The following is a 15969-nucleotide window of genomic DNA, read 5'->3' on the forward strand; positions in this document are numbered from 1 at the left end:
CTGAGCGATGGATGATCAGCTGCATTGACTCGGTCGTACTGATATAATCTGTTCAGGAGAGATAAGTGACAATAAACACATGACTCCACACACCATGTGCGGCCGGCGCTGCACCCACCGAGGCCACGCTCGACTCTCATGCAGCTCTGGCTCTCGCTTGATCCTTAAACGGCGACAGCGCTCCCCCGGGGCTGTTTCCCATAGATGGAGCTTTAGATGCTGTCACATCTGAGCCTCCGTGAAACGCCAGCGTCACAGTTGTCAACAAAGATGTCACCTATTTATATCTGGTCATGTAGCAATGACATGGTCATTAAACGCATGGCAGCAGCAGTTACTGAAGATCTACAGTCGTTATGCAGCTACAACTGACTGATTTAAGGGCAAAACATCTAAAATGGAAATCAAATCAAAAATGATTATCAACAATTGGATCCTGACTTGGACTAGTTCTATTCAAAGTAATCATTAACCCAGTTTAAATGGAGAAAAGAGGTCACTTGTGAACCACATTGACCAAAGACCAGAGGGAAACAAAAGCTTATTATGACTTAATGTCCAAGGAAGAAACTTCAGGGACGGTGCAAATCTAGAGAGGCCAAAGTCCAAAGAGACACGAGTCCCAGGTCAGTGGACGTCTGATCGGACCACCAGTTGATTTATGATCTGATTATACGCAGACATGGGTGCGCAGAGACGTGGAGCAGCTGTTAACGGATTCAGTTTCGGAACGAAAAGGCAATTCATCAGTTAAAACATGTCTTGATAAATCCCGCTTTCTTTCATTATTAGAAGTTTTACGTGTTTATTTTTATTTGTTTAGACATGAAAACCTTCTTCAAGCTAATCTGCACCGCAGATGTAAACTGTCAGCGCTGCGGTTCGGCACAACAAACATGCAAACATGGCGGAGGCCGAGCATGTGTGCTCACTTGTGAACTGCAAATAAAATGTTTGGGAATTCACACGAGAGGTTCGGAGGTTCGGGGGAGACGGATGCAGTTTGCAGAATGTGTCCCACAGGACTGTACACGACGTATCGGGCAGTGGGAGGAGCTGAGCTTTCAGTCAGGAGACACCGGAGCAGTAAAACCTTAAGGTTTAGAGGATGGTAAAGAAAGTACCTTACTCACAATTAGTTTGGATGCAGGCCTGCAAAGTCTCTGGCTTGGATGAGCCTGAGACTTTGCAGGCCTGATTACTGTTGCCTTAGTTTTAATGGTTAGAGGAAATGGGGGAAACGCTACCGGACAGAGAGGTGTCCTTGGGTTCATAGCTGGATCCTGTGTGTGTGTGTGTGTGTGTGTGTGTGTGTGTGTGTGTGTGTGTGTGTGTGTGTGTGTGTGTGTGTGTGTGTATATCCTCTATGAACCTGCTCCCTTGAGGTGTGTGTGTGTGTGTGTGTGTGTGTGTGTGTGTGTGTGTGTGTGTGTGTGTGTGTGTGTGTGTGTGTGTGTGTGTGCGTGCATCACGCTGATGCAAGCGCATGATGTGCTTGTTCCGTCTCTGGTGTCGGCAGTTAGCGGCGCTGACATCAGCCGCGTTCACAGCCCCTGGCGAAAAGACGGGGAAAACGAGGGCTTGTAGTATCAAAGTCAAGGTGTGTTTTCATTAGAATTGGATGTTTTTCAACTCCATTACATCTGTCACGAATGAAACACTTGTTGTATTGTTGCGCCGAACGCCTGCATGTGCTTCAGCCTTCGCCGTGTAATCACAGGCAGTTTCTCTGACAGACCTGGATTTATGGTGTGACTCATTTATTGAAAATGTCAGTCAAACATTTTTCCCTCTTAGATAATCTTTATCAATATTTATTTAGGGCAGGTTCAAGTGTATGTTGATAGATTTCTGATTTATACATGGTACCTACATAGACCTTTTCCTTTTTTTTTTCACTTTTCACCTTTAAACTTGAGCTTCAATTTAATAACCTGGGAACCTGAAACCTTGTAAAAACAATGAAGGAAGCACTGCTGGGCTGGTTTGAGCTGGTTTGTATACGTGTCCCTAATAAAGTGGCATGTGAGAATAACAGCTCGACTACAGTATGGGCTTCAGGGGGCAGATTAAACCCAGGGGTTTCTTTTTCCATGGACAGAGTCTAACCTTAAGGAAACCTAGAGCCCAGTACGGCTGCAGCGCAGGTTTATTTATTCAGTTTATGGATCGTTCAATGCTCAGTCCTGCTCTTGATTGGATCCCAAGCTCTCTGCCATTTCTCCACAAAAGTACAGTAACGTCAACCCGCAGAGGAGGGCGGTCCAGCGCTCGCTGTCACTTCCAGCGCAACACGCTGGACTTAATACTTGAATAAACATCCAGCTCTGCCTTGATGGAACCAAACCATCTCTTGCTCTCTCAATTAAGAACCATCTGTGCGCTTCACGTCCAAAGCAGAGATGATCCACCCAGCGCTGCCTGGCTGCTGGAATCTGTGGTCCAGACTCGGCGAAGCTGTAGAGGAGTTGCAGGACGCCCATCTGGACTCCATCAGGACTGGGGAAACAGAGCCAGATCCTAGATGGAGCAGCGGAGCCATGCCTTGGCTCCCACCCACCCACCATCACAAAAGACTCAGGCAATGCCTCCAGATACAAAACCATACACATATTGTCATTAACTCGAACCATATGCAAAAATATAAATCTGCTCAGAGTTGCTGTTCGATGCCCTCCCTGAAAAAGGTCTGGAGCTCAACCATGTCTGCTCAGGCCTGGTCCTCCAGTAGGACAGAAGGGAGGTGATGCGAGTCTCATCACATGTTCGTGAGTGTGGCTACACCGAGCCAAGAAAAGTGCTCCATTAGGCAAATAACAGATAACACATATGACCTGGGAACACGGGCGATCTAATGCTCGTTTGGAATTTCTCTATTCAGAAGACGTGTCAAGTAAAACAGCAAGTTTCTACATGTGTTCAGATCGTACATCCATCACAACTACACCCTCGCTGCCTCAGTGCTGCTCCTCCAAGTAATCAGTCATACTCTGCGGGTCGTCCAGCTTCTCTTCTTGTTCCAGAAACAATGTTCACTTTTAGTGGACCTAACCGGGACGTGTTGTCACACAAGCTGGATTGTTCAGCTGGCACGGCCGTGATATCTACACTTCATTAGAGCTATATTGACTCTAGATGTTTTGCTTTTGCGGCATTAACTGTCCTGGCCTCGCGCTGCAGCTCAGCTTTGAACAGAAGAGCAGCGGCCGTAAAGAAGCGAAGTGCTCCTCGTCCTGTTTCTGGCGAGATTCATCGTAATAATCAGGTTGTAAACGGTCATGGACGGGACAGATGGAAATACGCAGCAGGAGTCATGATAATAGGACCGCAGCATAAAGACTGACATTTAGCATAGTCGCTCATTAAAGCCAATTGAACCACCGGGGCTCCACGATGCAGACGATGCAGACGTCCTCCGTGCTCCACAGCTGGAGACGGAGGCAGGTTTGGGTTGAGGAGGAGCGGTCTTCTGTTGGGACAAACAGTTTGGGGTCGATGGCGGACTGAAGCTAGGCCGACTCCTGCTAACATAAAGTAACTAATATATTTTATACCTAATGCCACTGTGAATTTCACTGCTCCACAAAGTGTTTTTTTGCAGGTCTGTGTCAGGATCCAAAGTCTACAAACATTCAGCCTCGCTTCCTTCTTCCTGTTTTGGCATGTGCATTCACCTCCTTGTAATTCCCCTCGATGGTTTCCACATCAGGATTGACAATCCTGATTATGAGTGTGAGGAGGAGACAAGGAAACAGCCAGAGCGGGTGTACGAGGGATGTTGTCCGACTGCGTCCGCGCGTGCGTGCGTGTGTGTATTTCATTTCTCGGTGCCGTGGGGGATCCGTTACCTCGTAGCAGAACCAGTGTTGTGTTGCTTATGAACTCCATGTGTCTGTCTCTCCTCTGTACTTGAGAGACGTTTATGAGAATAGCCAGCGTTGGTGTTTACGACTGCGTGAAGGTCCGGTCCTGCTGCGGGGAGCTCTGTGCTGCATGTGATGCAAACTGGGTTGTACGTAGACGGCTGGATGTCTTTGCGCTGGGATCAGCTGATCCTTGTTTTCCTTTTGCTGCAGATGCACTGGCTGGCGTCGCGTTTGAAGTCATTTCTACCTCCATCGATTCTGATTAGACGTCGGTAACGTCTGAAGTTGCAGGTGAAAATGAGGCAATTAAAGAATCCGTGTTCCGGCTTCTTAACTAACAGACTAAGTGGCATTTACAAAGACAGGTCGATAATTACCTCCATAGTCTGATGAATCGTTAGGCTTTTATTACAGAGCGAGAGGTAGGAGAGATTTACATTTCAGCAGAGCAGGGGTGCAGCTTTGATGATGATTTATATTTAACCCATTTTAAATAATTGCCTTCTTCATGCTAACACCAGGGAAACCTCCTCTGTTTATGTGAAAAGTGATAAGCGTTTGAAACCCAACCCCATAATTTCAGCACGTAACTCATCTTAAGTGCACCGTAAGCCTCTGTCCCTCGCTGCATTCCTCTGCCACCCAGACTCCAAATTACTGTAAACTAACCCTGAGCCACGCCATGGCAACGGAAGGGTGTCAGTTTGGACAGGAAAGGATTTATTTGAACGTGACTAGGGTTTCTCTGGCGCTGCTCCCTGGTGGGGATGTGGAGAGGGTCTGCGTCTGGTTACTCTGTCCCTCCATGCTTATGGCACGTGTGGCCCAAAACAATAGCTGATTCATCTATGTCTGTCAGTGGCCGCAGCCGGCGACGCCGAAGAACACCTCGACTCCCTCCAAACTGAAGATAATCACTAATTGCTCTATAGAAACCAGAGTTTTGTGACATACAGCTTCCAAACGGGTGTGAAATCACAGCACGGCCTCCTAATGTGAGGTCCTGGAATTAGAGATTAGAAAAATAGTTGTGCTGATGAAGTGACTGATTCTTATCAGTTTCATATTTCTGTATCTCAGAAATATCTGGGAGGCCCAGTAATGGAGCTGCGCTCCAAAATGTCATTCCCCGCGAGCGGGGAACCCGTTCTCGTTTGTTATTTCTTCACCACGGTCGACACACACTGGCGCACTGTGAAGCTGTTTAGCTTAACTTGGCATAGTGAAGTAATTGATTCGCGGCGTCTTGCGTGGACGCGTACTGTACTGTAGGTGCAGAACTCGTGGGCAGCTGGCTCAGGTCACCCTCCGGAATAATAAACCCAACGCTGGCTGCTGCGTTCTCCATTCTCTCCGTCAACTCTCAATTCGTTTCTGCAGCCCAGGCCGGAGAGCGGAGGTGATAATGGGCCCCAGAGTCCCCCAGTTGGCCTCTCCTACTGGTTCCACTGTGAATGGGTGTCTGTTCCTTGACATCTCCGTCTCTCATCACCACCCCATCAATCTAATGCCTCTGTGACCGTCCCTGCAGAGACAGGACTCCACTTTGTCCTGAAACCCACCGCACTCCTCAGCTCGTTCCCCTGCCTCATGGCCCCCCGCTGTGCATGGGGCGTGACAGTGGAGGCCCCTAAATGACAGAAACCTCAGCGGGTGCCTGCCCCTCTGCCTCAGTACATCAAAACGCCGCTTCTAGAGGCATCAGCATCCCCCAACATATACAAATACCACGTGTCTGTCCAAGAGTGAAGGCCCAGCCCCCAGTCTGCAGCGCCATAATGGAGCTCTTCTACCTTGCTTTCATCCCGTGACCGAGTGAACGCCTGCAGGATCAAGGCCTCTTTAGAGACTAAAGGTGGATGTTATCGTGGCATTCCTGCCCAAGTGAGGGTATTACGATTAGCATAACTGGAGAATGTTGTTGTGTTAGTCTCCTTCACTTCATCCCAGCCCATGTGACGCACTGCTTTTAGCGTCCACTGGAAACTGGAAGTTGATATTTTCTGTTGCAGCTGTTCCCAAATTTATTGCCGAATATAAAAGAAGTATAAATTCTGCAGTAGGTGGCATGTAACCAATGCTGTCAGTGTCTAACATGACCGCTATGCCTCAACAACAATCCCAGTCTCCTGCAGCTCTCCCAGCTCCACTCTGTTGCGTTCATAATGCCGTGATGCTTTGATAGCTAATGGATCTGGGAAAGCTGCACTGGACACACTTCTGCTTCAACCAAAAGTACTTTGGCGCCGATCCTGCGCTGTGTGCGCTCGCTGGCGCTCACTGGCGCGTTCCAGACAGGTTTATTGAGCGTTTGGACGGCAGCATACGCATGAACCCCAATGCATGTTTGTGTATTTCCCTCCTGTCTCCCTGAGAAGCAGAGCGACTGGGCGAGAAGGGGTTTCAGTTTTGACAGTGGAAGCGAGTAATTCGTCTAAAATTAGAAGGTACACGATTACATTGATGATTAAAATTGTAAATTTGGGACCTACTTGATGCAAGTGTAGTGAAAGAGTCAGTGATGTCATCTACTGGATCGTGTTGAAGCTCAGTTGTGACTCTAGCTCTGGGAAAGATCATAATGTACCATTACTTCAAAAAGTGATTTTATGGTAAGAGATTTATTAGGGTGCAGTCGTCCAGTTTTGGGTCACGCACTGGATACAAAGCCCCTATTCGAAGCATCACACAATACAGTTAGTTCTACATTTACAAACCTTTGCCGACACCAAACGCGAGTACGCGACACGTGCGCGGCTTTTGCTTTTCCCACTTCAACTTTTGCCTTTGGGCGTCAGAGAGCGAAGCGCGGAGACGCAGACGAGTTCCCAGCATGCAGCAGACCTCCACTCGGCCGCATGCGCCGACCTCAAACAATGTGTTGTAAAGTCGGAGCATTGTTTCAGACACGAGGCGCGCTCTTAGCGTTGGCGCAGCGTCCCGACTGACCACGATGCCGAATGCCTTCGCTTCCCTCTGAGGCACAGCACCGGCCTCTGTCCAGCTCCGGCACGGATTCCTCCTGCAGCAAATAACCACTTGAGCACATTTGCAGTTCTTTGACTCTAACCAGAACTACTTTTCTCCTCCACTTTCCACTGACTGCTCCTCCTGTAGGTGGAATAAAAACAGGCATTCTTGCCTCGCTGGGCTTTAATGTGTTATTGTAGACAAACCTTCTCATAAATTTAATTTCTTGGCAGGAGGACTAGTAACTAAAGGGAACCTCCACATTTACTGTTGTTTTTTTATGTTCCAGTTCCTGACAAACAGTTTGGGGTTGGCCAGGGTAAGCCTCTATGTCCAGTAGCGAGGAGAGGGATCGGAAGGGGTTGAGGAAAGACGTCAGGTTGTTTTCGTCAGGGGTGGAATAGTCATCTCATACAGAACCACCGCTCTGCTGCAGCATAAGTGAGCCGTCCTCGGCCCGATCACTGCCTCATTAGCAGTGCTGCCTGGGTTTAGATTCACAGCATGTATCTTTGGGTCTAACAACTGCCAGCGATACTGGTATTGTTTACAGACGTGAGCCGCCGAGTCGGGTACGGAGTATGTTTGCGCTGAGTGCGTCTGGATTTTCGTTTCTTCTGCCCCCAAATCCTGAAGGACTTGTGGTGCAGTGCGGCGTGGGCCGGGCCTGTCTAGCGGCGCTAGTAGAGGGATATATGATAGGATAGCTTGCGGTGTGGCTGATGGCGATGTTTGTGTTTCTGCGCTGGCTGCTGCCGCGTTTTTTCTTTTTTTGTTCCTGCACAAGTGTGAGTTCGCCCGCAGGCTGTCACAGCTACTGGTTTCAAGTGGGACGTTGGTTTGGATTACGACAGGATCTTGATTTAAGATCTTAATGAATCCTGCAGATTCACCCTACACATAAACAGTTGTGTCTCTGTTTGAAGTCACTCTATAACTGAATGAAGATGTATCCAAATCCAAATGTTTAAATCTTTTATCCAATCAGACATGGAGAACACAACGTGTAGATTATATAAAATATGTTGTCTGGAAGGGAGTCGAGGATCAGCACTAGGTGGAAAAATGCTTCAGCATGTTTTGAGACACCATGTGTTATTTGTTTCCTATAAGTAAAAAGGCTTTACAGTAGCATCTGTTGTTTACCGTAGGTCCACAATACGGCCATCATTATTGACTGTCACCAGTATTTTCCCATGATTCTCAGTCAGGACTGAAGCCCAGGCACAGATTACTTAATGGGCTTCACTATAGTTTCCAGCAAACATTAATTATGTAAATTAATCCCAGTAATGTGAAAATACCATCCGCCCCCGATGAACCCCGCAGCGAAGCATGAACTACTGCTTTTACCTTCGAGACAAATCATTATACATCTTAAGATTATTAAAAGGAATTGTTTGGCAGAAACGGCCAGAAGAAGAGCCTAGGGTTGTTTTTTTTTAATTTCTTATCGATCGGCAAGCCTCTGTCTAGAGCTTCTCTCTCAGAGTGTTTACGGTTGCGCTTCCAAGCTTCGGATGAAAACTTGAACACGAGCTGCGCCGTTCGGGGCGTCTGGGTCACCATTAGGTCTTGGAACGGGGGTTTTGGACGCAGGTGCGACTGCGGCAGTTGAAAAACAAAAGATTCTGTCAAAAGCATCTGGATTCTGACGTAATTAGAAACAGGAATGAGTTTGTGTCACGCTGGGTTAGTTATGATTTTAGTAAGTTATAGGACTAGGATAATCGACTTACATCTGTGTCCAACATTGGGCTCACTTGAAGAGGATTTGATTTTTATCATGGCTCCCGTTCAGGTCAACACTCCTCACATGCACTTCTGAGAGTGATTTATAGGGGACAAAGCTGAAGCTCAATGCCCAGAGCAGCTTTAAAGTTTAGTCAGTATTGGAGGTTGTGCACATGCTGTAATTCCTTATGTAAAGCCTGATGACACTAGCAGTGTTTTTGTTGCTGCCTTTGTAGCGTTAGTTCCTAAATCTGTATGTGAGACAGCGCCTTGCTTTCTCTGGGACCTGTGTTTGTGCGCACGTGGGAGAGATAGGGGACCAGCGTCAGAAGAAAACAGCGTCGGCGGGTGCCAGAGAAAAATGTGGAACGAATCAAGGAAGTTGCTCAGCGAGCGAGCCTGTTTTCCATTGCCTCTCTAAATCCGCTCTCTCTAATCACCTTTCTGTCTTTATAAAAACCTGGAACTGAAACCGCCGCCGTCACGCGGGCGTCTGGCTGAGCAGGACATGTGATAACCGAACTCCCCTCCAGCGTCCAAAGCCACGGCCGTCCACGTCAAACCACCAACGCCGCGCTCAGTGAATATTATGTTTGTGAAACGCGCCGATGCCTGATCGATGATGGATGTTTGTGTCTATGTGTGAGCAGTAAGGGGCCGAGCTCACTTCAAGTGTGACTGTTGTCTGATGCTCGAGGGCGCTCATGGTACCACGAGAAATGGGACGACATCCATAAAGTGAAATAAATCATTAATGAAGAGTGATTTATTGGGAGCATGACATTTGGTTTGGATAGTTTATTAGTGATGAAAAGCCCAGATAGCCTGTTTTGTGCATCACCACATTCTGTTCCCCTTGTTTGTGTGCGAGGCACGTTGGACGCAAGTGGAACCCGTGTGCGGCCAGACGTGCCATTAGTTCTGGTTACTTTTCTACAAATCGCGTTTTATCCGCGTTAACTCGTTCTGACAAATATACGTACCACCATGTGAACATTGGGCCGTGACAGTGTTTCTACTAAAAGCGGAGTTGTTTTGTTTTTTTGGGGTTTTTTTTGTACCAAATCTGGTTTTGAAAATGAAGTTAGCACATTTTTTGGAAAAACTTTTGATTCTCACATTTCTGCTCTCAATACACAAATAACAGCCGTCTGCGGAGGGGGTTTCGAGATCAAACTAGGGGCGTCCCAGTCAAAAATGTGAAGTCATGTGATGGTTTATTACTACATGTCACATTTCATATATTCTTCCATCCCTCCATTTATTGTACCTCCTAGAGATAAAACCCAGCTCAGGCAGTCAGAGCACTGAGATATGTTTTGCTTACAGAAAGCAATTAAAGCTAAGAGCTTGTTGACACTTATGGTTTATTTGCCTGTGGTTATGGATTCTATGTCATCTCTTGTCTGGCATAAACATCAGCGCTTCACTCCGTCTGTGTGCCTTTAACCGCTGCACCTCTCGCCGTGCGACCTATCAGCCACGGCGCTAAAGCGCTCCGTGATTTACATGAGCGGCGGCGGGGGAGTCGAGGAGCCGAGCGGAGACGCGTGCGGGTGTGCGATAAAGCGGTGGTACCCAGCGGCCGTCCGGATCTGTGACATGAGGACGGCTCCGCGTGTCCCTCCCGCACCTGGAAACGAGCCTCCTCCTCTCTACGCCCGCTAAGGTTGAGGTTCGCGACTCTCTAGGCCAACCGAAGGACACGACAAGTAAAGGCAACGCAAACCGAAGCCTGTGCCGACCTTGCGCTTTTATCGCCCTGCCAGAAAACTGTCTCGATTCAGCAAAGAGCCGTTTCTCATTTAATTGCGCCTTCCATGTGCTCCAAGGCCTCGTGCACGGCGGCCTCTGAGGCCCGAAGCGTCCTTGTCTCCAACACAGGCCTCGTCTGGCGCTCGCTGTAGCACCGGGACGTTTCCCACAGTGGAGCCCGGGGCACGTGCCGCTCTGTTTACCACTTTGCAGAGAGCCTGTTGAAATGGAACGTGTGAAGGTGTTGGTGGTGCTTTTCTCAATCTTCAAAGCCCTTCGCCAGGAGCGAGGGACATGTGAGGGCCGCGTCAAAGCGGCGGCTTCAACTGGAACCTGCATCCCAAGACGTTCCAGCCGTGAATTATTTTGCTAAACCAATTTCAGTTGATTTTGCACCACAGTTCTTAGTGGGGAGTCCCTACAGTTCCTTGGCAGCAGCATCTCCGCTGATTCATTTCAAGGCATTCTAATATAATAATATATTATTTGCCCGGTAACATGGTGTTTTTCTTGAGGCAGCTGAAGCGGTTCAACCTGACACAGCGATTTCTGCTCTACCTCATTCATCACTTTGCGGTGCAGCGCAGGAACCCAACAGGACGCCCCCAGAGCGGCCCGCCGCCCGCTCAGCTGGGACCGCTATTGGCTGCGGGCCGACGCAGCCGACGATCGGATCCACGTCCGCTCGGGCCAAGCGGCGCGCGGGCGAGCTCGCCGCCGACCCGTCCCACCCGGAGCGCGCGGCCCGTTTAACTGCTCCAATCAGGAAAATGACTGAGGGCGATGAAGGCACAGGAACAGCTTCGCTCCAGATGCACTTTCCCCCCGCTAAACAAGCGAACTGTTCTTCTGATCCAAAGCAGACCTCACACTGCTCACTGTGGCCCACCTCCTCCCTTATATCATGAACTCTTGCTCCACGTACTCATTAAACTGTTGCATTGCCTTCATTAATCCCAGCACTGACACTTTTAAACCCTATCACATGTTTCCAGTACATCATACCTGCCAGTGTGATGCACTAGGACGTCCTTCATAAGCCACATTTGTTCTGGTTTGATAAGAACATCTTTGTGTGCTTTGTGGACAGATTCTTATTCTGGCTCAGGCCTTTTGTTATTTCCTGTGCTATACCATGACCAGAGGAAGCCAGTTAGCCCAGAACAGCTGCAGTATTACAGTACTACCACACAAGTAGGAATTGTGCATTTTGCATGAAATAAATAAATATCCAGTATGGCTCATTTGCCGGAGCAATCAAAACGTGTTCTTAACTGTTTGGATGAGCTGATGCTGCTGATTTATTTGTTTGTTTAGCGTGTGTCTAAGAGCACTGGCTGCGGAGCAAATTGGCCCACAGGAGCAAGGAAAAATTACCGTGCTGTTTACGGTGGTGCTTCTTGCTCGGTCCTGTTCTAAATCATCACAGTTTCCACGTTTGTCTAACATGTTCATCTTCGCTTGCAAAGTCGTTTACGAGTGCCGAGGATTACAACATGTCCCCCGTCTGCATGAGGTGTTTGTGGTGAGATGTGAGGGAGAAGTCAGTGTAAATAAAAGATTGATCGCTGATCCTTATAGACGTATATTATGGGTTTGTGGCTACAGCTGGATAACTTCTGTCCTTTTGTGTTCTCCAGCTCCAGCTTTGACCCTCGTCTTGACTGATTTACCAAAAAGATCAAAGAACCCACAGGTATGAACCGAATCGCCAGCACGATGGCGTTGCCTTAATTGTGTGGAAGAGTCGCTCACCCCGTGAACCACGCCAGAGTTCCCTCTGCTGCCAGCACGCTAATGCATACATTAAGTTTTATTCATCTGGACGGAGCCCAAGCTCCAAGTGAGCAGCCAGTGATTGGACTCCGGCGCAGCTCAATCGGGGCCTGTTAGCAGAGCAGACTGGGACAACAGTCACTTTCTGCTGCTTTGATTCACATTACAGGCGCTGCTGGACCGCAGCTTCTTCCTCTCCCACACTTCATCCCCACAGCTAATTGGCTCAGGACCCTTATCGGGACCTTTTGCTTTTTTGCGGGACAGTGACCGGCAGATTCGTCTCGGGCTCTGCAGACTGCACGTGTGTTCCGTGCACTTACCCCAGTGTGCAGGTCAACTGGAGACTCGCATGCCTGTCGAAGCGTGTGTTCAATATGAAAAGTTCTTGTTTAGAGAAGAGAGTGAGCCCTGGAGGCTTGTCAGTCCCCACCACTTTGTATCACAGCGGGGCCATTACAACCTTCCAGGCAGGCGTGCAGACAGACTGTTTTGCTGCTGAGGTGCTTGATTGAGTAATGCTGGACAGAGTTGTGCATCTGTCCTGTAATGCAGGCCATGACTCATCGGAGCTGTGACTCAGATCAATGCATCAACAAGCCGGGTTATTGAGTTTACTACGGATGAGCCCAGTGTGACATCCTGCCGGTGGAAAGCCCAAGGACAGCTACAGTATAGACATAGGCAGATATTTAAAGAAATACCTTTGAATATAGAGGTCTGCTCCAAATCTGGCGTAAATGTTGTTGGCTTTCCACCTCAGCCTGAGGAGGAGGATGTGAGGAGGATGACTTGGAGCGAGTGCAGGAGAGCTTCCAGAGAGGGAGGTGCGGAGACAAGTCTGGGTTTGAGTGGAAACTTGAATGGAGTGGAAACTGGGCTGGAGGCCACTCCACAGATCCACCTGAACCCTGCCAGAGCAGTCAGCTATCATGAGTGTAGAGAGGGGACCATTTGCCCCCTAAGTAAATTCAGGAGGGGTTTGTAGGGATTTGGCCTGAGTTTGGAGCTCTAATGTGGGGATATTTTGCTAAGTGAGGTCCTCTTGGTTTCTGGAGAGGCTGCCAGAGACTGTCTGACTTTTTAATGCGATCACAACGGACACCCCAGGAACCACCGCCAGGTGAAGTGATTCTGCTCTGTAACTTCCAGCTGTGTAAACACACACACGCACACACACGCGCACTACTGCCCCCACACACACATAAACACATGTACTATCACTTCTAATAAAACGCTTGCTGGCTCACGTCTAGGGAAATGCTCACTTTCCCTTTTGCGCTCAAATAAAAACAAAGCGAACTTTTTTTTTTTGCCTTTCAGAAAGTTCTTGGCCTTGTTAAAAACACAGAGTTGCATGAAAGATGTAAACAAATTTAACAAGGGCTGGTGTTGTCTTTTCTCAGGCTGGGAATGTTCAAAGCAGGCTGACATTGTCCCTCCTCTCTCATCCTGTGTGTCTGAAATCCTTTATTTACCCGTTCTGTCAGCACTGATTCTGCGTCTACCTCTTATTTTGAAGTTGTGTACTTCCCTCTGCCCTAGAGCTCCGATGTGCTGTGGACTGTAACTCCCATTATCCGCTTATTCTCAATTGCCGGTGACAATGTGTACGTTTTTGGAGCTTTGTTACTTCAGGCTGCTCACGGTGGCGTCCGCCGGCTGGGTTTGTGCAGGGAGGGCTGGAGGAAAGTGGCCCTGCAGTAGCAGTACTGTTAAAGGCATTGGACTTTAAAGCTTCATTGTTTATATAGGCTTGAGAAAGTTCAGACTCCCTTATGCCTCTTTGAGAACAGATGCCAGGGGTTTCTGCCTCTGCATTTTATGGTTTATTTGCTACCAAGGAGATTTGGAGATTTCCTGCGGGACTAAGTGTTTCCTCACTTTGCATGCACTGCGCATAAGATATTTAAAAGAGGGGATTATCTGTTGTGTACATCACAACACCTTTACTTACAGTACTACAGTACTACAGTAGTAAGTGTCTGTAACTCGATGCATACAACTCAGTTTAGATTTTATTCTTGTGGGAGATAAATTGTTCAAGGTTCAATTTATATATTTAAGACCGGCTCACTATACAGGTTTAATACCGTAATTAGCAGTTACCACTAAATAATTGTCCCAGACTAATTTTCTAGCTTTGGTGATGATTGCGCTGTATGATTTCTCAGCTGTTTTCACTTTACCACAGAGACTGCCCACACTTCAAAAACACCCCTTCTTAACAAGTAATTTAGTTTCCTACTCAGCCTTGAGGGGCCATTTTTCATCAACATGGAAAAATATTCTGCCATTTGGGTGGAATAATGATCTTCTATAGCAGATTTCTGCACTAGTATCAATAGTACATGTCAGGCACGTGTGCACAGGCTCAGACCCTGATCTTCTGTAGGAGCGGATCGATAACAATCCTAAAGTCAGAGGAACCGTACTGGTGATGGAGCTTTCATAACCACATGCTTTGACATATTTAAGGTCTGTGTCTTAGAGCTCATGAAACGCTCGCAGTGTGTGTGCATATTTCTGTGTGTCCTTTGTGCAGCTTAAATTACTGTACAGCTGGAAGCTGTGATGTTTTTAGGGATAACTAGCCAGCTGTGCCCTGCAGCTACACGAAGCTTCAACCTGGAGCATCAGCGTGACAGGACCACATGCCAGAGCCGACAACCTGCACGTAACAAGATTACAGTAACTCAGAAGTGAGTGTGTGAAGATGTCGTAGAGATGTTGTGGACAATGTGTATTTTTGCTTAGTTTGATTTAGGCTGACGATTACATAGTTTTGCATAGAGATTATAGACATTTCTGCAGAATGTAAAAAAATTGGTAGTTCTTGAATATGATCATATCTATCATTGTGACCCTGCAAGTAGTTTTATTGTCTGATGAACATAGAAGCTCCACATACAGTACAGTACATTTATTAGCATATGGATGACGTGTCCAGTTTATGAGCATTTAAATATGTCATGCTTAAATGACTTACTGTACATTTGTTCAACAGAACAGAGCAGAACACAGAATGCACAAATATGTAATAAATGTTCATACGTTAAATAAGACTGAGTGTGAAATTTATATTCAAAAATAATATTAATATATTCCTCTCTTATACAATTACATTATGTGGTGTTAAATGTAGAAAATGCAACACATGCATATGCATACACACATAAAGAATAGGACACATACTGTAACTGTCAAAAGGTTGTGGGATTTTCCTCTACAGTGGCTGTGTGGCTGGGCTTTATTCGCCCTGACTCTGACCCATGCTCCAGTGAAGTTCAGGACTGTCACCCACTGACCCACTGGATTAATGGTGCAGTGAGCTGACAGTCGGGTGAATGATATACTGTGTGTGTTAAAGTAAAGGGCGTTAAGTGGAACACAAGCCAAGAGCAGTAAAAGCCACAATATATCTGGAAAGATGTGTGTTTTCTACTGCATATCCGTCCTTGGCTTTAGCAGTAATGCGTGTGTGTGAGCGTGTGTGTGTGTAGTCCCAATTCCCTAAACTGGGATCTGGTCTTACAGAGTGACCCATGAGCTGATTTATGTTTGGGTTTTATTCTGCTCCTTCTGTAATGCTGGGTGGTTTCAACAGGAACTTTTAACCAGTAAATCACCCAATCAAACCTATGTCAGATGTGTCTGACATTATAAGCTGCACACTTTGAGCAGCCAGAAATGTATATCTTAAAGTCCCACATGCAGTAAATGGCTTTGGAATGAGTTCTGGAAACATAGTCAGAAAAAACATGCCTGTGACTGAGCGTGCACCGTCCTTTGTTGTTATTCCTCCTGTATTTACCACATAGTTAGGACCAGAACATACACAGAGCGAGGAGCCAGGTTCAGATTTGGG

At 47.4% G+C, this 15969-nt stretch overlaps 1 non-coding gene across 1 annotated transcript in view; it reads left to right on the forward strand.

Moving 5' to 3' along the window:
- The window catches only part of LOC114857097 (uncharacterized), a 57610-nt gene that overhangs the window by 16153 nt on the left and 25488 nt on the right, over positions 1-15969 (forward strand). The window contains exon 3 of the transcript XR_008695012.1: positions 11966-12021. This is a non-coding gene — a transcript (uncharacterized LOC114857097). The remainder of the gene's footprint in view (positions 1-11965; positions 12022-15969) is intronic.

Source organism: Betta splendens, chromosome 6 (genome assembly GCF_900634795.4).
Source record: "Betta splendens chromosome 6, fBetSpl5.4, whole genome shotgun sequence".
In the NCBI taxonomy this organism is placed as follows: Eukaryota; Metazoa; Chordata; class Actinopteri; order Anabantiformes; family Osphronemidae; genus Betta; species Betta splendens.